The sequence below is a fragment of the Falco peregrinus genome, chromosome 1, assembly GCF_023634155.1.
Source record: "Falco peregrinus isolate bFalPer1 chromosome 1, bFalPer1.pri, whole genome shotgun sequence".
NCBI classification, from domain to species: domain Eukaryota; kingdom Metazoa; phylum Chordata; class Aves; order Falconiformes; family Falconidae; genus Falco; species Falco peregrinus.
Genome location: NC_073721.1, coordinates 113,559,432 through 113,582,034, shown reverse-complemented (window position 1 = coordinate 113,582,034; position 22,603 = coordinate 113,559,432). Strand labels below are relative to the sequence as shown.

The 22,603-nt window shown below is 40.5% G+C and overlaps 1 long non-coding RNA gene across 3 annotated transcripts in view; it reads right to left on the bottom strand.

Annotated features, from left to right (window-relative positions):
- The window catches only part of LOC114013289 (uncharacterized), a 121,381-nt gene extending 99,132 nt beyond the window's left edge, over positions 1–22,249 (bottom strand). For all 3 annotated transcript variants that reach the window (XR_003556190.2, XR_008745430.1, XR_003556187.2), the window contains exon 1: positions 21,948–22,249. This is a non-coding gene — a long non-coding RNA (uncharacterized LOC114013289). The remainder of the gene's footprint in view (positions 1–21,947) is intronic.
- Between the last annotated feature and the right edge of the window lie 354 nt (positions 22,250–22,603).

Genomic DNA, 22,603 nt, shown 5'->3' with positions numbered 1-22,603 from the left:
ATCCGTGACACATAGCTTTTATAGTAATTAAAAATCAGAATTCAATCATACTAATTTCACCAGCAAGACCCGAAAGGACAGGATAAAGTAACAGCAGGACAAGAATTGAGAGAGGGACTATTACAGTATTTAGATTGTAGGGAAAGATGTAAATTACAAATAATGAAGGAGAAGCATTGCAGAGATCTATAATCTCTGTATGAAGATCAACAACAGGCTTTTGAAATGCCAAAAAATTACACCCGTGACAAGGCAATGTCACAGTGGGAGAGGAAAAATACTGACAAATAGTTTGTCAGAAAGGTAAGAAGCATTTGATTATCTCTCCAGCTGGGGCATTGGATATTCTTTTTACTATTGTGGTTTGCAAGGCTGGGCAATTGCTACAAAAAGTAGCTTCACAACAGTTGTTCAAATGAAAAAAGAAGTTAATTTTGGCTGCACCATGCATTTTATCCTGTGCAGTCATCTTCTGAATTGCTCAAGAGATATTTTATTTCTGTGTTAATAGAAAACAAAAATTTTTAATAATCATGTGAGTGCACTTGGTTGCAACTTCAAGATAAAAGTATTCGTACACCCATCTTGAAAACCTCCCCTCTCCTTTTTGCTGGATATTTTCAGGTATCTCATCAGAGATCAAGAAGGATGTTCTATGGCAGATCTGAGCAAACATACATTGTTAACAACTTAGCAAACGGAATACTCGGTGTTTAGTCAAAGAGAAAAAGATCAACTTGTGGACTTAAAATAACTGGCACATTGTCAAAACAGCACTGTTCATAGATAGCTGACAAACAGAAAAAAGCAAATAACTGTACCCCATCATTTGCTATGAAGTTTGTGCCCTCTAATTTCTAAAGCCAAATAAAACCAACCACTTCCATATCAAATGTTTCTGATGAACAGCTTTGGAACTGAGGTAATGTAATTTGTTATCTGCCAAATATCGCACATTTGCTGTGAAAATTATGGGTTTATTTATTTTTTTTTTTAATTAATGTACTTGAAATGTGTTGGATTGAGAATCTTTGGAAGTCTTTTTTATTCACAGAAAAAAACATATTATCTCAAGCATGTCAGCATGGGCTGTTCACACAGACTTTATAGTGCCTTGGTTTTCAGAAGGTGCAAAACTACTGCTGAGGGCACCAACCTTCTCATCTGGTGCATCAGCACCCACCACTAGTCTAGTGCAACACCACCACTAACTAGTGCAAACAATACAGTGATTAATGCACATGAGAAACTGGATCTAGACACTATTTATTTCATATAAGCCATCAAATCGTCATGGTAGCAGTCAATGTCTATACTTTGCTAATCTAGGTTTGGGTCAACTGATAAAGTTCTACATCTTAATGCCAATCCTGAAACCTTTTGTTCATCTTCAATGATACTTAAAAAAAAATAGTATGGACAGATGGACAAAAAAAGCTGGACAAATACCAGCTTCCTATAGGCAACTTGTCCTTCTTCAACAATACTGCACAAGAAACACGTTCATAGGTAAGATTCACAGCTGGTTGACACATATTCATCTCTACAGGCTCAAAAAAAGCTGAAGTTGTTTCACTGTAAGGGAAGGGCAGTATCTTCTTTCCAGCTACCTGCTTTACATTTCACTTCTCATGCCTGTTTATTTTTCCTTCTAACTTTATATCTTTTTCCTTTATGCTAGCACCTACTCTTGTTTGAGATGGGCTATTGCCTTCCTTTTAGGTGACACAACGTATTCTGCCATCAACATCTCACAGAAGTATCTGTGTCTGTATATCACAACCCTGTTGGCTAGGTCTCTGTTGGGTTTTCTCTTTCCTTCAGCTGCTCATCTGTCACAATACCTTGGAAAACACTAGTAGCCAGGTGGTCAGGCTGAAGATACCAAGTTTATTTTATGATCAAACTTGCTTTTGCTGAATATTCTGAGCACTTTTTCCGTTTGAGAGAGCTCACGATCTCTGTTCCCTAACTGTTGACATTTACATGCCCTTTCATTCCCAGCTCTCTTTCTGTCATTCACAATTCTGATTCCAGAATGACCTACTACCATTTGGCTTTCATCCCTGCGCACTTTAGGAATAACATCTTTTATGTTGTTACCCGGATTCCTCCAGCTTTTACATTCCTCCAAACCCTTATTCAGCTTTGCCAGTTCTTTACATGGAGTAGCAACTCAGCAGTGCAGCTACCTCTGCCCCCAGCCCTGATGCCCTCGATAACCAAGGGCGTGCGCTCCCCCGCTTGTCCCTGGACCTGTCACAGGAGGGCATCAATCGGATGCTGATGTTGCAGTGGGCTGGGGTCAGGCCTCACGTTTCTGCCTGTGGGCTGGGGGGAAAGCTCGGCCCATCGGGAGCTGTAACTGGAGCATTCAGCAATGCTAAAAGCTGGAGCCGTCGTTCTTGCTATATGCAGTGTCATGAAGTAATGATGAGTCCTGCCTTCTCTGCCCTCTCAGAAAAGGTACTTGGGAAAATCTGTCCCCTTCTTCAGGCAGCCCTGTCTCCACAGGAGTATCTAAGATGGTTTTAAAGAGAGCCACTGAACATGGGTGAATGCCACCCAGAGCAGCATGGATGACGATGGAGTCACTGGTAGAAGAAGAGTCCTTTCATTTAAGTACAAATTTTAATCTATGGCTGGGGCAAATGGAGGGTGAAAATGCATTAGGTAAGGTTACAAGTTTGCTTGACTCTGCTAATCAATAACTAAGTAAAGGAGATTCTCTAACCATGGAGAAAACATATTTATTCACTTGCAAAGGAATTGGGAGGTGCTTCCAATGATGCTTTGTATACAAATGTCTTTGGACCCTGTTCAAATAATGTTCTTTATATTAAATGGAACACTGATAATCTCAGTACGGTAGCCAATGACAGCCTTCTCAGTGCTTAGTTAAAACAGAGCAGATATGCCTAAGAGTAAATGAGCTGAACTGCACAGAGCATACTTCTGCAACTGTTCTCAGGTAGTTTTTTCTGCACAGCTCATTAGCTATCTAGCTCTGCAAAATGCAGGCCTTCTCCGTTCCCATTACAGTTTTAATTGAGAGCTCATGACACAGCACCATTCAGGGAAAGATTTTAACAGCCGCATGCATGGCTGCAGGACAGTGGGGTATTTTTTTACCCTTACAAAATCTATTTCTTTGTACTTTTCTTTTTTGTACTTTTGATACACAACTCTCCAAGGCCTTAATATCTTAATGTCCCTTTTACAGAGCAGGAGAATCAGTCAAAGACTAAGTAATCTGCCTAAGATCACAGAGGAACGTTGTGGCAGCATCACACTGAGACCTGAGGTCTCCAGAATCCTATTACTATGCTCTAACCCCAAGACCATCCTGCCTTTCTTAAAAGCTTTACTATTACATTCAAACATACAGAGACCCAGATGGAAACAAAAAGAGATGGCATAAACAAACTCAGCATGCCAGCGACTGCACCTTCTTTGAAACAAAAGAAGAGCAAACATATAAAGTCAGATCAGTTTGAACTAAATTTGGACAGGACATTCTAATGTAATGCATTTATATCTATTTTACAACTATTAGTTCATTAGTCAGTGGAATAAAATAATCCTGAAAACATAGATGAGTGCTTTTTAATAGCCAGGGATGCGTGATGATTCTCTTCTGTGAGCACTATTTTGAATGTGATCTACGTCCATAATTTTATAGGTAAAATCTGATGGAAATAAGAGTATTTTTTTTCCTTAAATATATTCTCTCTTTCCCTGTGGTAAGTCTGCCAGTCACCAAAGACCTGATAAAAGGGAAAAAGCAAAGGTCACTGACATCAGAAGTTACATGGTCATGCAGCAGAAATGGTTCTGGAAACACATGAAGTTATTCTCTACCTTGCCATCAGTGTCACGGACAGACATTGCAAAAACTAACCACGCTGTTCAGAAGGACTCTGGCAACACAAGATGCTCCTGCATGTTGGGGAACTCTCCTGTTCGTTTTATGGATAGATAAAGAACATATGTGAGCTGTTCTGCTATGTTGCAGACACATTATTGTAATTCCATGCCTTCCTGATTTATGCTCTCAGGCCATTTTTTCTGTTGGTCTGTATCACTAGAGTCAGTCCACTAACATGACTTTATGTCACCTGAAACCCCCGTTATCAGTGGAAGCAGGAGGATGTAAAGGATTTCCCCATGTGTGGGACAGTGGGAAGTTAGGTAAGAAACAGCTGAAGATAAAAAAGCATCACTATGAGATAAAAGAGAGCCTCTGGGGAAGCTCACACCACCTTTGCTTGAGTACTCTGGAAAATTTCCTCCTGCTTCCAAATGTCCAGAATAGTACGGGAAGTCCAAAGTCCAACTGAGGCATTTCACAGTGTAATCAAGTAATGACCTCAGAATATAGTTAGAGATTGTTTTATATACACCTGCTAATGCTAAGTTATTTATCATGCCCGGAAGGCTCTGTATTACTTGCTACCTTTCATCATAATTCATCCTCTGTTGCAGGTGACTATCATGAAAGAAAGAAGAAAAGATTCTCAGCCCAACTCAACCAGTTGCCAGCTACTTGGTCTGGAACTGCACTTACAGGATCAGGGTTTGTTACAAGGGCTTTGAGCTGAGAACTACAGTCCTGGTATTCCACATGCGAAAAGCAGAAAACACAGTTCATGCCTTCAATGTTTCGTATTTGAGGCTGTTCTTACATTGAGGGTAGTAAGGGAAATTGAAGTTTGAGCTTCAGATCATAATATGAATGGTAGTTTATTTCAGGGAATTATCTTTTTGTGTGCCTAATATGTGTTCATTTGACTGTTCTCTGGAATTGAAGGTAGGGCATTTTGAGATGTTATTGTACTGCTAAGTGCAATAAAAGCTGCAGAGCAAGTAGCTAAATACCCTGAGGAAAGCAAAAACACAGCTAATGACACACAGCAACTGCTCTAGTTTGAGGATTTACTGGGACAAACAGTTAAAAACAGAAGCAGTGTTTATGACAGTGAGAAGCCTGATCAGCTTCAAATGCATCTTATTCTGTCACATTTACCTAAAAGAGCATTTCTGACTCATGAAAGGTACCTCATCAACTTAACTGGGAACACGGAGGGAAATAAGAAATACTGCCTTAAAAAGGGTTTTTTTTCTGCATGTGTAATGTGGTGCTGGTGAAAAGACCAAAACAAAGGGTAAGTAGTGTCTCTGTGTTTTTTCCTACATTGTAGTTTACCACCCTGCATTTGTTTCAAGGTTTACCAGGGGTTTGAATTAAATCCATCCAAACGAAGACTTGATATTCAAGGCTGCCCCTCAGCAAAGAGGGGTTTTGCATTCATTAATATTGCCTTGGGATGAAGGAAGAAACAGGAGAGCCCTGATTGACCTTAGACATTTATAAAGGTAATCTAATTTGTGCTCGTTTGTTACTTTTTCATTAAAGCCACTCCTGGAATGTTTCTTATCATGAGTTGTGCTTCCCTTGAGAAAAGTTTTAACAAATAGACCAAATCCAGCACAGAGCTGGCCCAGTAACTGCACTCCTCAAAGTGATGTGGAAATGCAGGCTTGAAGAAATCTGTGATCTGACCTGCAAAATTAGGAAGGTAAAGTCAGAACCAGGGAAGTCTACAGTCAAACGAGTCAACCTGTAGCCAGTATGTGGCTCATATTGCATTCACTTACAAGTGACTATGGCTTATGAAGGACTGAATGAATACATTTTGTTCATGCAGGTCAGCTGCTCGTTTTGCAGCTGGCGCATATTAACAACCACTGTCCGTTTGCATATACGCAGAGCAAAGAGCAGTAAATCTGGCCCTCAGTACTGAAGCTTTCTCACAGCCATACAGCTGAAGACATAATTCCAGAAAGCCCTTGCCCAAGAAACAGGTGATGCCAATGAGGAAAAGAAATGTTGCAGTTCTCAGAAACATTACCACTACTCGGCAGGAACTTTCTTGGTTTCCCTGTCTTAAAATATATTTGTTATACCACAGATTAACTGCATCCATTTAGGGAAGAAATGATCTTGAATCATTGTTTCATCTTAGGAACCACAGGTGATGTTGTACATAGTCTGTTTACAACCTCAGGGGTTAGTGAAAATGAAACCAAACTAAGAAAACGCAGACCATTGACCAGAACAAGACCTGCCAACATTTCCTTCTTTAATCTCTTAACCAAACAATACGACACATGACAGCACGATGGTGAGGATGAGGTTTCACAGCCTGCTGAGAATGCCAATTTTTGGTTAAAAAGAAAAAAAGAATATTTTGCTTATCTGATTTACATATTGCACATTAAATAAGCCCTGCAAGGTACCATGCTCCAAAACGGACTTATTTTTAAAGAAATGTAGATTAATAATCCTCCTTGCTTAAAAAATGAGCTTCAATATTTGTGCGAATCGTAGAGTGAAAAAAATCAATGTGCTATCGACTGCTGGGGATGATCACATTCATTTTGCCCTTTGTGGTTGGTGAAATCCATGCTGCAATTACAGAGACAGGCTGGCAGCAAAGAGCCTCAGTTGGGCTTTCAGCTCCACATTAATCCAAAACTCACCATTTTAATGCAGATATAGATTGCCACGAGTCAATAGCTGACTACTTGAATTGTGAAGTAGCAGTTCCATGCTATATTGGCAGCACTGGCTGTTACAGTATCTTCAAGTATTTTGAAATTTCAAAGCGTTACTCCATGAAAGTGAGGAGCGTAACTGACACCACATCAGAAGGGGACTGCAGTGTTAATGCTATTATCATAAATGGGGGAATCTAGAATAGAGACATAATAGTACAAATAATCTTTAAGTAGATCAAAAGTAGACTTTTCATGGGACAAAATGTGTACGCACTCTTGCTCATGTTTAATGTCCTAATGCATTATCCCATAAAGTATCCCAAATGCTGAATTTTTACAATGTAGTTCCCAATTCTCTCTCATTTACACTGTTTCAAGCAGAGATGACTTCACCAGAGTCAGAGGGATCACTCTGCATTTATAATCTGGCAAGTGAGGTCAGAATTTGGCTTTGAGTAGCAATTTCCTCTCTGGCAATCTATTTGTAACTAAGAACTGAATTCTGCCACTAATCTGTGTGAAGAATTGGGGAATCTACGAAGCACTCAGCATCTCTGTTGTAGCACATGAAGTGCAGGGTGAACTTGGAACTCTATTTTATGTACAGTATCTATATTCTTGTATACCTTTATGATGCTGACCTCCTTTTACCGTATCCTCACAAAATGGTGAAACATGCAGTGGCAGATCCACACATGCAGAGTGTTACAGCTGCCATTTATGGTGCACGAAGCAAACTCAATTCAAGACCTACTGAGTTCCATGGAAATGCTTCCATTGATTTCACTGAAGTGCGCATGTGTGACTGCAGGCAACTTTACTGCACAGGCAGACACCAAACCTGTGCTCAGGAGGAGCTGGCTACTGGTGTGCTAGGGTTAGGTCTTGGCGCACAGAGGCTGCACTGTGCCACACTGCCAAGCAGTCAGGCTCTGTCTTCTCTGTCCTGCAGCATGCCTGCAGATCCAAGAGGCACTGTGCAATTTATGACTATTTATTCTGTTAGTTTCAGAACTGATCAAATATTTACATATTTCCTAGCTACTGCATGATGGTGGCATGTAGGGACATACTCTTTCAGGTTTGATGTTGATCACCTTTCCCTCATTCATGCATATATCCATTTTCTGTGCTACAGGTAAGAACACAAGAGGAGTATGCTGGGGTGGAGCAACAAACTCAGCTTTGTCAGATGCAGAACAATGTGCACAGTCATTTTTATTACCAGGGTAACCTATGAACTCAGTAAGGTCTATTAGCACATGTAATATTATCAATAATAAAATAGATAAATATAGGGAGTAGACCTAGATATTTTGATGCAAGATCAGATGCGTACAATCAAAAGCAGCCATTTTCCTTTTTTCATGTCTGAAATATAGACCCATTTGATGTTGGTAAGCCTTCATGTGGTTTTAGACTCTTAATGATGAGTCTTGAGCAGACTATACACCTATAGGGCTTTGTGGAGGCTTTCTAAAAGAAAAAAGGATTCACCCTGATGTTACATATTGGTATTCTGTGTAGCTTTTCATAACATGCCTAATACACCTTAATGGTCTGCCTTAAAAACATTATGAGATTGGAGCCAGGATCTTAACTTTGCCTGCAGAAAAAAAATACTGGTTCTTGCAGCTGATCTGTAGCTGATGGGCTTTTATACCTGAAAGCCTCATTAAATTCAAAATTTGATATAGTGTGGAAATGAAGATATAAGTATCTCAGTTATAAACAGACTCATGTTATGTTTAGAATGAAACCACCACAACATTGCAGGTTTTTGGTTGCTTAGAAGGATAGAAGTGAGCTTTCAAATGTTTTAATTTTGGTTTCCTGAACCAAATATAAGGTTTCCAAAAGATCAGAATTTATCTCTACTCTAATAGATAACGCAACAGTAATTTTATTAGTAGCAAGAATCAGTATAAGTGTGACACAGGTTTCACTGAACTCGATGAGAGGGAAGGACATGCATTTGCATGGAGAGGCTAAGGGACTTCTGTAGGAAGACTTCTGCAAGTTGAAACTGCACAAATTATTAAGGTTTTCAGAATCAGGTCCTCTCCCGGTGAAACTGCTGTGATCTAAAATGCCAGATAGAAAGAGCTCACAGCCACAACCATTCAACATCAGTTAGAATATTAATGAGTAAATGGAAAAAGTGCTTCAAACCAACAGGAAGAGTTTTTCACCTTGACCTTGCTACCTGAGTAGTTTTCATTAATTATGAGGAACTGGGCTTATAGCAGAGTGCATAATGATAGCCATTATGTGGAGACCATAAAATTAGTCCCTGTTTTTACAGCCTGTAGAAACAAACTAAAAGTCTGTCCCAAGAAGCTTGTAATCTTAATAATAGAAAGCACAGACAATAGGAATAAGGTGTTGAATGCACATCCCAACCACGTCCCAGCACCAAACAATGGTTACCTCTAGAGGCTTTGAGGGAGGTGTGAGGTCCGTCATGATGGTGTAGGTTAAGTGGGGAAACCATGTTGAGTGGAGAGAACTGGACCTGACTCACAACTCACGTAGTGCCAAAGCAGCGATCAGGGAAGAGAGCAGAAAATACCTGAACTGAACCAAGCCCAGGGCACTGCTGCTCTGGCTCCTTTGGGCCTCGCCTCTGACTGATTCCTCTCTGCATTTTTTTTTTTTGCTGAGGACTATTTCACAGCTTTTGGTTTAGTTTTCCCCAGTGCAGCTGAGCCCCGTCCCTGTTACAGTTTTCCCCCATGCAGCTGAGCCCCTTCCCTTCTCCGGAGGTGCCCATCCCTCTTGGAGGGCACCAGCCTGTCCCCCCTGGCCTCTCCCAGGGACAAGCCCCAGGAGGGCATCCACAGAGCTTCCTCCCATACTAATTTTCCCCTTATTTTCACTCTGCTCATATTGCTTCAGCTATCATGTTTTCAGACTATCTAGCTTGAGGTTGATTTTAAGACACCTAGTGAAACTTTGTACTCCAAGAAAGGTAATTTTGAACAGTTCAGGAGAAGTAAGCCTGCCTTTAACAATCTCCACCTGGAATAAGAAAAACTTAATAAATTCTTCATGTTTACTGCATTTACACAAGGCCCCAGACTATGGATTAACTTTTTATTACTCCTTGTTGTAAGTTTTTTTCCCCTCTATTATTAGTTTTTTTAACAAAACAGTGGCAAGGGGAGAAAAGTGTTATCTTCCCTGTGGACATTTACAGGCTTTTAAATGAAAGATTGGTTACAGATTTGTACTCTGTGGAAGCATGAAATACATAGCTGGTGTGCCCCATATCTCAACAGAAGAACTTTTCTAATCATCTGGCAAAAGCTATTCAACAGAATTAGGTAAATCTCTGAGAGTTTGGAGTATCTGCTTCACTGCTGAAAAAATACCAAAGAATGAATACACACAAATACATTTTCCTACACAGGAGGTCCCACGCACTTTTTCATAGACAAACCGTAGGCAGTGGCTTTTTATTTACTCCTTTTAGTTGCAAAAATCTATTCTCTCTCCAGCAGTGAGTGGAATTTTCCAGTGCTGCTTAATGTTGAAATAATGAACTTTGGCAAACTAAATCAGCTGAGAGCAAACTCTAAATATAAGAACTTGTAGCTTAGGTGGCATTTGGTGTCATTGCATCATGGGAGCTGAGCTGTCCTTAGACCACTGAGTACAGAGCGATAAATCCTGCTGGATTCAAGGGTCATAATCTTGTTTCTCTACTGCTTCCTCCTTTATCCTGGTTTCATCACTCGGTGCTATGATTTTGTGTTCTGCCCCTCTCCATATAAGATCGTATGGCTCACTATAACTTTGCGGCAGTGGTCTTCTCCAGTGGAAAGATGTGATATTTTCTAAACCAAACATAATTCCTTAGCAACATATAATAGTATCTGCATTCCAAGAACACATAGAATTAAATGGTTCAGCATAGATTAATCACAAAAGAGAATATTTTTTCTCTCTATTTCATGTGTCTTTGAGATCATCATGAAGAAGTCTGCAGAAAGAGGGAGTACAATGCAGCAGGGGCCCCCAGAAATGCCCAGAAATGCAAAGCTTTTCTCAGGGAGAAGTCAACTGACATGCAACTAGCTGAGCATTTCAAAGACAACAAAAATAAAATCAGCCAGGAAAAACAGAGTTAAGGGAAGGAAACTACAACAATTCCTAACCACTGTTTTAGAATCACAAGATTAGTGAGCTGACTGAATTCACATAGCTTACATGTTGCTGCCCAAGCAAGAGGAGGTACAAAAGGACATCGTGTTATGAACTGGAAAGTCAGTTCCTCTCTATGCCACATCAGAAGTTTTAGAAGCTGAGAACCTAGGTGCTAAGCTTCCTGCTACTATTTCTCATTCCAATGATTTCCACCTGAACATATGCATCAGAAAAAATTAACCCACCAAATGCACAGGAAAAAAACCCCAATACCTTAAATGCCTCAAAAGGAATTGCCTGAGGTTTGAAATAGAGTGGACTTGTAACAAGTGCCAAAATTTATCACTGAACTGAGAAAAACACTGAAATTGATGATCAGACTTGCTGGTTCACATCAAAAGAAGTGGCACCTTGTTCAGCAGCACTTTAGCCCACAAGAGTATCACGGTATACAGTGACAGCAGGAGAAAAGGAAACATTACCTGTATGGTATCTTCTCTCACTGTACTTGATCCTCCTTCAAATCTCAATGTATTGATCCAGCCCTGTCATTCAACAACTGTCATAACACGTCCAGGTGGAGCACTAGCACCCAAACCATGGGGCCATGTTTCTTGGCTCACTGACACATGATGATCATGCAGATGGAAGACAACAGATGTGGTCAGCCGCTGGAAGGGCTGCAGAAAGGCTTCCTGAATGGAAGTGAATGGCTAATTAACAAACTAAATTAATGCAGCCTTTTAATTTATACTTAAATATGACCAACGCAAAAGACTGGATGGTACAAAGTGCACAGCATCAGTCTCAGAGATTAATCCTCGTCTGATTAATGCATATACTTTAATCTAGGTGCTTCTTGATATTTTGTCTAAAATTAATATTTTCAGAGCTGACTGACCTGCAGTTTTATAAGTATCTGTCACCAAGTTATTAAACACATCACTACAGCATTAAAATACATTCCATACGCTGACTATCCATAACATTCCCATGTTAAATCTGAAGGTTTTTTATTCCCTTAAAAGCACTTAATGGCTCCAGCCCCGCACACTTGATAGAACTGTCACCATTTACCCTCAGCCGTTCTCCAGACTCAGAACTGGCAGCCTCCTGGAAGCCATCTCTAGTCTGGAGAGAGCTTAGGACAACAAATTCCTGTGTTCATGCCTGTTCATAAGTCTCTGACTAAGCATTTGGGACTAAAAATATGGGAATTTACCACTATTTATTGTTTATGCATAGTCCTAGACAGCAAAGTCTGGCTGAATTTCTCTGGATTCTGGAAAATGGGGATTCAAGGTCTGATTTCAAGTCACCCACAAATCAGTACTCCCAAACAGAGGGGAAGCCTAAGAGACATGAATTTATGCCTTATTCTTCACTCACAGACAATAGGAAACAAGGTTGAAACACTTCAATTCCCTTCAAGCATTAAACCTTGTGCATGGAAATAGCTGTTGCTCTCGGCTACAACACTCCTTAGTCCTGAGATCCAAAGGAAGAATGGAAACAAGGAAGCTGTGGTCACCAGCTCAGCCAGGAGAAGCAGTTTCAGCACTCATCCTTGCTCCCTGGGAGCACAGAAACTTAGTAAAACCTGATCTCAAACTGTAGAGCTTTTGCTGCCAACCCTGGTCCTGCCCTGTGACTTGAGCAGTGCAAGGCACAAAGTCATTCCTGGATTTGCATAAGCAATGGACATTAAAATGCTAAAAGTATCTGCATATGTTGTCCAAGCAGAGACCAGCTCAATTTTTGAAAACCAAGCCTTGTGTTCAACAAAGTGCTGCTCTTCCAATAAAACAATGAAGTGAAACCTAACTCAAATGAATTGCACCCCTCAGATGTTTACATGTTTTCAATGTTATGCCTTAACAATTTAGGAATTTAAAGTAGAAAGTTTTTTTATATATCAATCTACAAACAAACCTTAACATTTACAGAGAATTGTTAAATATAAAAAAAATATTTAATCAGACTTAAGTAGATTCACACTTTATAGTACCTTCATTACAAAAGTTAAAAATGCACTGGGCATTGAAAAAATTGCAGTATCACAATACTCATAATTCAATTGCTACTGAGCCTCTTAATGTGATGATAAGTTGCATCATTAGAAAAAGTTTTTTGCTTCTTAAATGAGGTGTGAGGAAAGGGGAAGTGCAGAGATAAGTAATTATGTTTCTAACAGAGAATATAAAACAAGTTAAATGCATCTGCACTAGAACTCGATATGAAATAGTTTTCCCATCTTATGAACATTTCCAATATTGCAGATCTCCTTTGCATCCTAAATCAAAATGAAACACTGTAAAAGTTTTCTGAACCAAAAACTTAAGAAAAATGTCAGCTTATGCCAATCAGAATATATTGCTTTCATACGTTCCAAATGCCATCATTTTGCTTTTACACTTTTTCTTTTGACTCATGTTTGTTATCAATAAGATTTTCAAACAAAATGTAATGAAACTAAACTTTTAGAAAATGATGCAAAATCCTCTATGAACAATTTGTAACTTACTTTTCAAAACTTCTTACAAATGGAAATGTCATTAAAGGTACCCTGTTCCAGCAAATTATTTCACACTTGACAAATCCACACATTTTGGAAAAAATAGATTTTGTCAAGTTATTTTCAGTCAACTCTCTCTGATATCAATATCTCAAGTCTGTGAAACATCAGACTGTGTGAAGCTATTACAAATACTGAATGTGTAAATAATTATCTCCATCTAAATTACTTCATACTTTTTCACACAAGAAACATAAATGCAACAATAGATCAATCTGACTGTAAATATCTAAATATGTCCTTTAAAAGCCAAAGGAATGTCAGATACAATTTATTTTCAGCCAGTGCAAACTGAGACATTAAGTGGCAATTCTACTTCCATTAGCTAAATCTGGCAAATATGCAACTGTTTAAAGGCATTGTCAATAGCCATTGCACAATTAAGTATTTGTACTGATGCCTTATTAAATTACCCTTTTCAAGTAGGCATAATAAACTAGGAGTTCACTGTACAGATTTTCATGGTGAAAGTCCAGATCACAGGAAAATTTATTTAAAGAGAATGCAGTCCACTGAGTAATGAAGTAAATGTCAAATGTTTTTGGCCAAATAAATCTGAGTTGTCTTAAAACTTTTTTGGCAGATATAGCTGAACACAACACTGGTAACAAAAAGCCTTCAGATTAATGATTTTGATTTACAGAGTTCCCAGGTAAACTTTCAAATGCGCTGCATATCCAGCAGCAAACCCTGCCTGGTGGGGAGTGGACTTCATTACCACGGGCAGTCAAAAAAGGCAAGACAGTCAGAGCTGATAACTTGGATGCTCATTCAAAGTACCATTGGCCTCTGCTGGTTTAATTATAACTTATGCTGCAGCGCCCTGGAAAGAGCCGCTGTGGGTGCTGCCCACCCCCAGCCGCAAGGAGAGGTGCTGGGACTGGCTGCTGTGTGCACACCCTGTTGCCTCCCACCCAGCTCAGCACGCCACGTGGGATGGAAAGAAATGTAAAATTGGTTTTCTGCAGTTGATTACTACTCCCCAGTGGCAAGGCATGTCTTTGAGCATCAGTGTTTCTTAGCGGGGGCCACTCTTGCAGTCCCTGGGGGCTGTTTTCCCCAGCCCCCCTCTGCTCTGACCAGCCGCAGAGGTGCAGGAGAGGCAGGCGCAGGCGAGGCAATCCTCCTCCTTGTTCAAGGGCACACAGCCATGACAAAGAAAGCCTCAGCCTAGGGGCAAGTGCCCCCATAGCAGGCAGCTGCTAGCGACCACCTAGCTCTTTGTGGCTGCCAGGATCAAGGCTAGTGCCAACAACAGTCCAGACTGCGTGGGTGTTTCACCCCACCCCCTGGAATTGTGCCTTTTTTTCCAACTATTTGTCCGGCTTGCTATCCCACCCAAACAGCGCTGGCTTTACCTATGTGCTAAATTTGCAGATACTCCTCTTGCAACCTTTCTTTTTTAGCATCGCAATCAGTTGCCAAAAGGTGTGGAGAATTACCCTCAGACCCTTATCTTTGTGCCTGCTTACCACTGTTGAAATGGAACGGTGGTGGCCACAGATTGACAAGATGCTGCCTATTGGGAAACTGGAATTTTGTCTTTCCAGACCTCTTCCAGCGCTGGGCTGCTGATTTCTTTACACACTGTGTAAGCTAGCCAGGCATGCATCCTTCCAAGGCTCAGCTGTGTGCCTGGCTTGAACCGGCCTCAAAGGAAGACGGGCATTGACATTTGCTAGCAGATTTTGAACTGTTGCAACACAAAGGCTTTATCTTAAATGCAACATCAAACCACTTCCAATATTTATAATTTCCTCAGACATATTATATACTCTAAATATTTTCTCACTGAATGTACAAGGATTTTCTTCTCTTCATAGCTTCATTGCATTATTACTTTTAGCCTGATGCTTTTAAGAATAGTAAAGTTGCAGCATCCAAACTGTTACACATAGGGTTATGAATTTATTCTTTTAAATTATAACTTAGTATATTTAGTCAGTTTGTTTTATATCAAGCATTTATTTAAGTGGTTTTCATTGTATTGACATTTTATAATGCCCTCCTAATATTCTTATTATTGATTTTAATACTGCAATGGTATTATTCATGGTGACACCTATTGGAAAGCAAGCTTCAATTATATCAATAGATGCTATTATTATAACATTGATAACATTAATATTTGATAGCAGCATAAAATGTGATGTATTGGCAATTAACTCATTAATGTAGATATCATTAACCAAAAATGTCAGAGTTGTTTTAAAGATTTTTCCGTTGTTTTCTTTTAACAAATTCTCTAATCACTGGCTTAGTTTTGTATTTTCTAGCATGTATTAGCCACAAAAGTTTTTCAGAAAACTAAATAATGGCATCCCTTTTAAATAAGAAAAGATGGGCTTTTATGACTTGTAAGATACTGCGAGTCTTGAATCTACAGCATTAGTAATAGGTACAGAACATGAAACTCCAGCACAGAATATTCAAAAATAAAAGATTTACCAAAACATAACCGTGCCTTTTTGCTTGTTGCTTAGCAACCAGAATTGATCTAGCAAAAAAGTCACCTGACTGAGGAATTGCTGGTGGCAATATTACTCCATCATTTTTCTTTTTCACACTAAACTGATGAAGGTTCTATCAGAAACAGCTATTAATTGTTCCTTTCTTTTCTCTCCAGCTCCTTAATTATACAGTAGAAACATTTCTGTTGCTGTTACTGAAAGGGAGAGCAAAATGTAAAGCTTAAAAATTTAAGAGACATTCAAATACATCTAGATCTAAAAGACTGAATATTGCAAGCCGCAACTCACTGTCAACTCTGCTATCCCAAAATAACAAATGCAGTGAACTGTTCATATAGCGACAGAATAACCATTTTTACCACACCTGCACTGATGGACAATTTGCAAGAATCTTTCAGAAACCACAGACTAAGAATACTTGTTGTTTTGATGACTCAGTTGGAATTCACCACCACATTTGTCTTGCTTTCATCATTTCTAAACATTAGCATTTTCATCTGTTGACTGAAAGCACTTCTGGTCCTCTATAACATATATATAAAACACTTTTGATCTTTTAAAATCCTCCTGTCAACCTGGAATCACACAGCCTCTTACATTACCTTGTTCTTGTCCTTAATGGTGACCTACAGTGAACTCTGCACTCCCTACTTTCAGATGTTCAGCATCCCTCCTTTGTTAAAAGCTGCTGATCAAAAAGGAACATTGTGTTCACTGTGTTTCCCTCTATAGCCCCTCACAATCATTTACAGGATTCACACTAAAATACACAGGGTATGGACAGTGGCAATTTCATTTAACCACATACTGTATTTTTGTTTTGTTTTCTACAATACTTAATTCCTTAAGTAAATAAGAACAGGGAACGCATCTTTGTACTCAGACATTTGGCCCATCATGAGCTGCCAAATATAATGTTGAGTCCAGGAGAGACAAAAGATTAATCTGCAAACACCTAAATTGCCTTTTTACCTTTTTTTCTTTGAAATGAATGCTCTATACAAGCTCAGATGACATTTGTCCTTTTAAGAAGTGAAAAAATGTTACCTAAATGGAGCATATATCCAGTTTCACTTTTCCTCTGTATCATATTCAGATCTGGTAGATGGGATTTGATGCTGTTTCCCATAATGCCTCCATGGCTTTTTCTGTAAAAGCTTAACAAGGACACAGCATCAGAGAGTCTTTAGTGGCTAATACCCGACCCCTTTCTCTCACATTACAGCTCCAAGTGACCATTTTCATGCCAAAAGGTCACCAACATCCCCATCCCCATGGAACCAATGTGCATCAACCTTCTAACCTTTGCCACCGAGAGATGATAGCTATTTGGGCTGCAATTCCTTCATTACAGATGGTCCATATTTTATATTTAGTGTGGGAGGTCAAATTTAGGAAAGCAATTTCTCTTAAAGCTAAGAGTTCCAATAATCCAAGATCTTCTATTGGCTTATGGGTGAGTGGACAGTAATGGGTTTATGGGCAGCTCTAGAGTTTTTTTCTTCACTGGGGAGGGAATTCCGTCAATCTAAATTTTTAGGATTGGGTGGCTACCACTGTTTATTATTCAGTGAGCTCTTATTAGATTGTATCTAACACACACTACAGCAGGCAGGGAGTATCCTTATAAGCAGGCTCGCAGGCTGGATCAATATCTCAAGGCATTTACAATCTTCTTGAAACAGATTAAACAATGTTATTTTTTAATTCTATTTTTAAAGCTTATATGTGGTCATGCAGTTTTGTTGGTGACAAAAGCATTCATCCATTATCATCATTAATCACAATGGTTAATCTACTGTTAAAGCAGCTTGCATCTTAATACAGAGACAGCCTTCAGTGGAAATAACCTAAAATTTCATGGCAGATCAGAGAAGGATTGAGCAAATCCTGAAACCAACAATAAAATTCAAAAGATCAAACTCCAAAACGCTTGTTAAAAGATATCTGCTCTACATTAAGGAGGAACATTTTGATTCCATTTGGTATCCATTTTTGTAAAATGGAACAATTATGATAGCCCAAATACTGCAAATATTTATGCACATGCTTAAATTCATAGACCAAGCCCCAAGCCAGCAAAGCATTTGAGGACACTGTTACACCCAGTTCTGCTCAGGCCAGCATTCAGGCATGTGCTTTACTTGCTGGTAAATGGCAGATCCACGCGTAGTTTTTGGAGTGCAAGGTAAGAGCTTATCACCTATGACACTGTTGAATGATTCTAGTTCTTGAAGGCCAACGCAGTCTACGGCTAAAAATCTCTCTTAACCCTGCAAAACTACTTCAAGACACAAAAGCAGTTCTGAAGCTGACTGTGAATAAGCAATTTAAGTGCAATTTGCTGTCTGTATGATCATGTTCTCTATTGACCACAAATATTCACAGTAGTGCTAGGGAAACCGAATTCATCCAAGAGAGCATTGCCCAAAGCTCCCTGTGAAAAACAAAGCTTGCTACAATCAGGGAACAGAAACAATATCGGGTCAGTGCAACAGAAAGAACTAGTAACATGCTCTTCCTATGGCTTCTAGCTGCTGTGCAAAGCATCCTTACTTAAATCTGTACCCTTTACATGGTTTAGATCAGTGTTTTTTAAGTTTCCAGCTTTGTCCTTTACTAACAAATCCACAGATTAGAAAAGGAGATCTTTAGGCAGACATTGCAAACAAGAAACATTTGTGATGAACACCCTGGCCCAAGACAAGATCACAACTGATTTCTGAAAGTAAATTTCTCAAATGTTTATTTGCACTACATTTAGTCTTTACCACTTGCTGAAACCTACACACAAGATTTCAAAAGAGCATGACTGATTCACTGACGAGCTGGCCGTAGCCACCTGCTGACCAGGTGCTTTGCTGGGAACACACAGCCTCCCCCTGCCGTGGGGTGCCTGTCACCCCCTCCTCATCTCGCATTGTGAAGGGACTAAATGCAGCGCAGACTGGCAGGCACAGAGGGGTTGGGGAGAAGCAAAAGCCAAACTTCTACATGCATTTAAGTGTTAAAAGATGCAGCATTAATGCTAGTGAGGTTTTAAAATAGCACCTAACCTCCAGTGCCAGGCACCTGGGCAGCAGAGTATCCGCAGACTCAGTAGAACCCTCTTTGTATCAGAGAGGTGGCAAATGGGGAGCATATGCTAAACACCTTCTCACGACAAGCAAAAGCTGCAAGGTGCTTGTGCCACATGTTTGCCTTGAGAGTGCCTGGAAACATCTGTGTATTCAAACCGGACATTTGGAGAGCATGGGGCGGGGACTGGTGGTGATAATGGCCACCATTATTGATTCTGGAAATAACACCGGGCTGATCTGACCCTTGATATAATCCCACTCTGATCAATAGGGTTATCAGGATTTTTTAAAAGGTGAGCTTGGCTGGCTTCACACTGCATTTTTGTAGTGGTGCAAAGGGAGTCAGTTTCTTTGGTGTCTTTTAAAACATCTTCCATCACCCTTTTTCCCAAGTAAAACTGTGCCTGCACAAAGCTGCCATTGTGTAAATGAAAGTCAAACTCACAGGCTGGCTCTGAAGGAAATGAAGGGACCAGAATTGCCTTGCTGTTGTTAATACTTCCCTGATGTTGTTTTTCTTCTCTTATTAGGCTCAAATATTACAAATTTGATAATATTTGCGTACAACACTTCCATAATTTAAAGCAAACATAATACAGCAAATCTCTATTGACTTTACCTTTGATATTCTGTAGTCTAAAAACTAAAAAGGTGTTCCTCACCGCGATGCACCTCCACAGTCTATGACCACAGGTATGTCTGCATCAGACTTAATCGAGGCAGTTACCCAGGTTTTAGAGCTCCAACTGGTATTTCAGACTGGGGCAGCAGTTTAAGACCAGGCTGCCTCACTCACCAGCAGTACTGCAGTGCCCTGGGTGCAGCTATAGCTTGGCAACATATGCTGACCCAGACAGGCCCAGCAGCAGCCATGGCACAGACATAACCTGAGCCACACAGCAAGGTGTAGGTTGTTCTTGGTGTCACAGAAAGGATCTTTTTATTTTTAATTACTTTATCTCCTATGTTAATGATGGGGAATATTTTACACATTTTTAACATAATGGCTGAACTAAAATTTATTTCTGCAGTGTTTGTGCTATGCACTCCTTGGGACAGAAGCTGCTGTTGCATTTGATCCTGTGTGGGACCTCATGCATGGTGCCTGGTCCGTGCTGAGGTCTCTCAGCTGCTATCACAACTCACCTTTTCTGACACATTATGGCAATTCCTTTTTTGTTTTGGCCTGTTATTCTCACTTTCAATGAACGATCTCTGTAAAAGCTATAGTGTGAAATTAAAACCATCTGCCCTGTGCTTACAAACATATTCCCGCTTCAGGGTCTACACTATAATCTGTCATAACTCAAAGCAGTTAACATTAAAATGATGTCCTGTGAAGGTACGATGGGTGTGGACAGAACCAATTTGTTTATACAATTGTGTTTTGCCACAGAGTAAATTAAGTTACAGGGTATTCATCAAAATTGAATTACCACAGTGCAAGCTAACAATTTCCCAAAGACATTGTGACACGAGCACAAAGCAGCCCGTCAGCCACAAGGAATCGCTGTCGTCTCGCAGGCTGCAGCTGAATTACCAAAACAATTAGACAAAAGCAATCCTCAGAAAGCTGGAAGTTGCCAACCAGTGGAAAACAGTGACAAGTCTAAAATTGTGTTTATTTCTTACTTAGAGAAGCCAGAAGAAAGGTCAGAGAGACCTTCCATGGGTGGGACATCCATGGGAGCAGGCAATGGTGATATCTTAGGGTAAGGAGGGCTAGTGTCCTGGTGGGACGGGCAGAACTTCTGTCCTGAAATATTTTACTCCTTGAATGAGATGGAACAAGACACCTCCTATCTTACCTCACATTTATTTACATGAAATGGAGATGAAAGTGAGAAAATTATTATGTTTGAATACAGGAAAACTTAGGAGCACAAATGGGGTCAGAGGAAGATTTTAGCCCTCATTTTCACTCAATTTATGCTGCAAAACAGAGAAGACGATCTGGAAAACAAGTAAAAGTGTGTGAATGGGGAGACCACCTTCTAATTTATCTTCATTTTTTTCCTGTATGAAAGTTTGTTTTGCTAATTGTCCTCACTTGAGATAAGACTGAAGTAAAAAAAAACCCCAAACTGTTTAAAAGGTATTTTAGTTAACTGAAAAAGGAGTTTAAAGAGTAAAGTAATTTTAAGAGCAGTGAAATGCTGCTGTTGGAAAAAACATAAAAGTTGAGGGCTGAATTTCTCTCATCTTTAACTTAATTTTTTAAAAAAGAAATCTGTCACTCCACTTTTCTTAAGGAAACAGAAAATGCAAAGATTTTGCAAAAGGACAGATGTTTCCCTATGCTTTCAAAGTAACCGAAAATTCACCAATTTTCTCAAAAATCTTTCATAAAAATACAAGGTGACATTTTATAATTCAATCTCTGGTAATAATCATATTTCTACCTGCTAAAAGTATCTTGGTCAAAAATATTGTAAACCCAGCCCTCATTAGACAGTTTGACCTGCTCAGGTTTGGAGAACAGCAAAGCGGTTAAACCAAACCACTGTTGAGTTGTGCTTCACACCTGAACGAGTGTCGGGAACAGACTGGAGCTGCCCACTGTAACCCCCCTGAAACATGTTGGATGTCCCCTCCTTGACACCAAGTGCTGCGCATCCTTGGGCTGCCTGCTGTGGCACAGCACACAGCCTCCCCGATGGAGCAAGTCCAGCAGAGAGCCATGAGCACCTGTGGGGAGTGGAGTTCTTCAGGGAAAGCCCAGAGATCAGGCAGCCTCAGGGGCTATTTCTTGGAAGGGAAGATGCTGGGGCCAGGGCAGGCAGGAGCCAACCTTCCCAACAGTGTGCCAAGAGATGCCCAGATGCCATGCCTCAACACAGGGCTCGGGCACCCCTTCCCTCAGCTGCACTGGTTTAGGGTAACAGCCACCGCGTAGTCATACACTACCTTCCTGAATCATTGCAGGCTACATATAATTTTCATAAGACTCTTCCATTACAGCAAATCCCCCATCAGTAAAACCTATTAGAAAGCGGCTTTACTAGGGCTTGGCAGGATAGATTTGGTTTTTAAAGGATAATCACGCATCATTTCATTGGCAGACAGGATGTTAGAGCTAGAACTAAAAAAGAAAATCAAACATGTATCTACCTCAATCCCAAATTTACATCGGCAAGGCTACGCGGTCCGGGGAGGGAGCACGGGCTGCAGGCACGCGCCTTTCGGCATGAACAAATTCTGCCTCTAGGTAGGCTCAGGAAGAGCTCAGCCTTGAGCTCACGGCTGCTCTCCACAGGGCTGGCAGAGGGGTGTCCCCCCAGAGCTCAGCCCTGTGCCCGGGGGCTGCCAGCCCTGGGGAGGCTGGGCACCGCCGCCTGAGGCCATTTGCTACCACTGGGGCTCCTGGCTTCCCCTGCGGGTGGTCTCTGCTTGAAGGACTGAAGTGTGCTGTGGGGCAGGAGCAGCAGAAGAGCTGCCTCTCCTCCAGCGCCCTGCCAGGCTGGCCTGGACAAACACCCGCCGGGTCACTGAACCTGGCAAAGCTCTGCTGGACCAGTGGCTGTGACCCCGAGCCACAAATCCCTTCCCAGTATGGCACTGGCTCCCCTGCTGGGCCAGGGAAAGTGCTGTGAGCTGTTACCTGCTTTGTCAAGAGCTCCCTCAGGGAATTTAGCAGTTGTTTTTGATTTTTATTTTGAATTTGGATGGGGTGAGCAGGACTGCTTCTTTGCTCGGATGGAAATGAGCTTTCCCTACGCAGTATATATTACTGGATGCCATACTGGTGTGTCAAGAGATGTTGACTG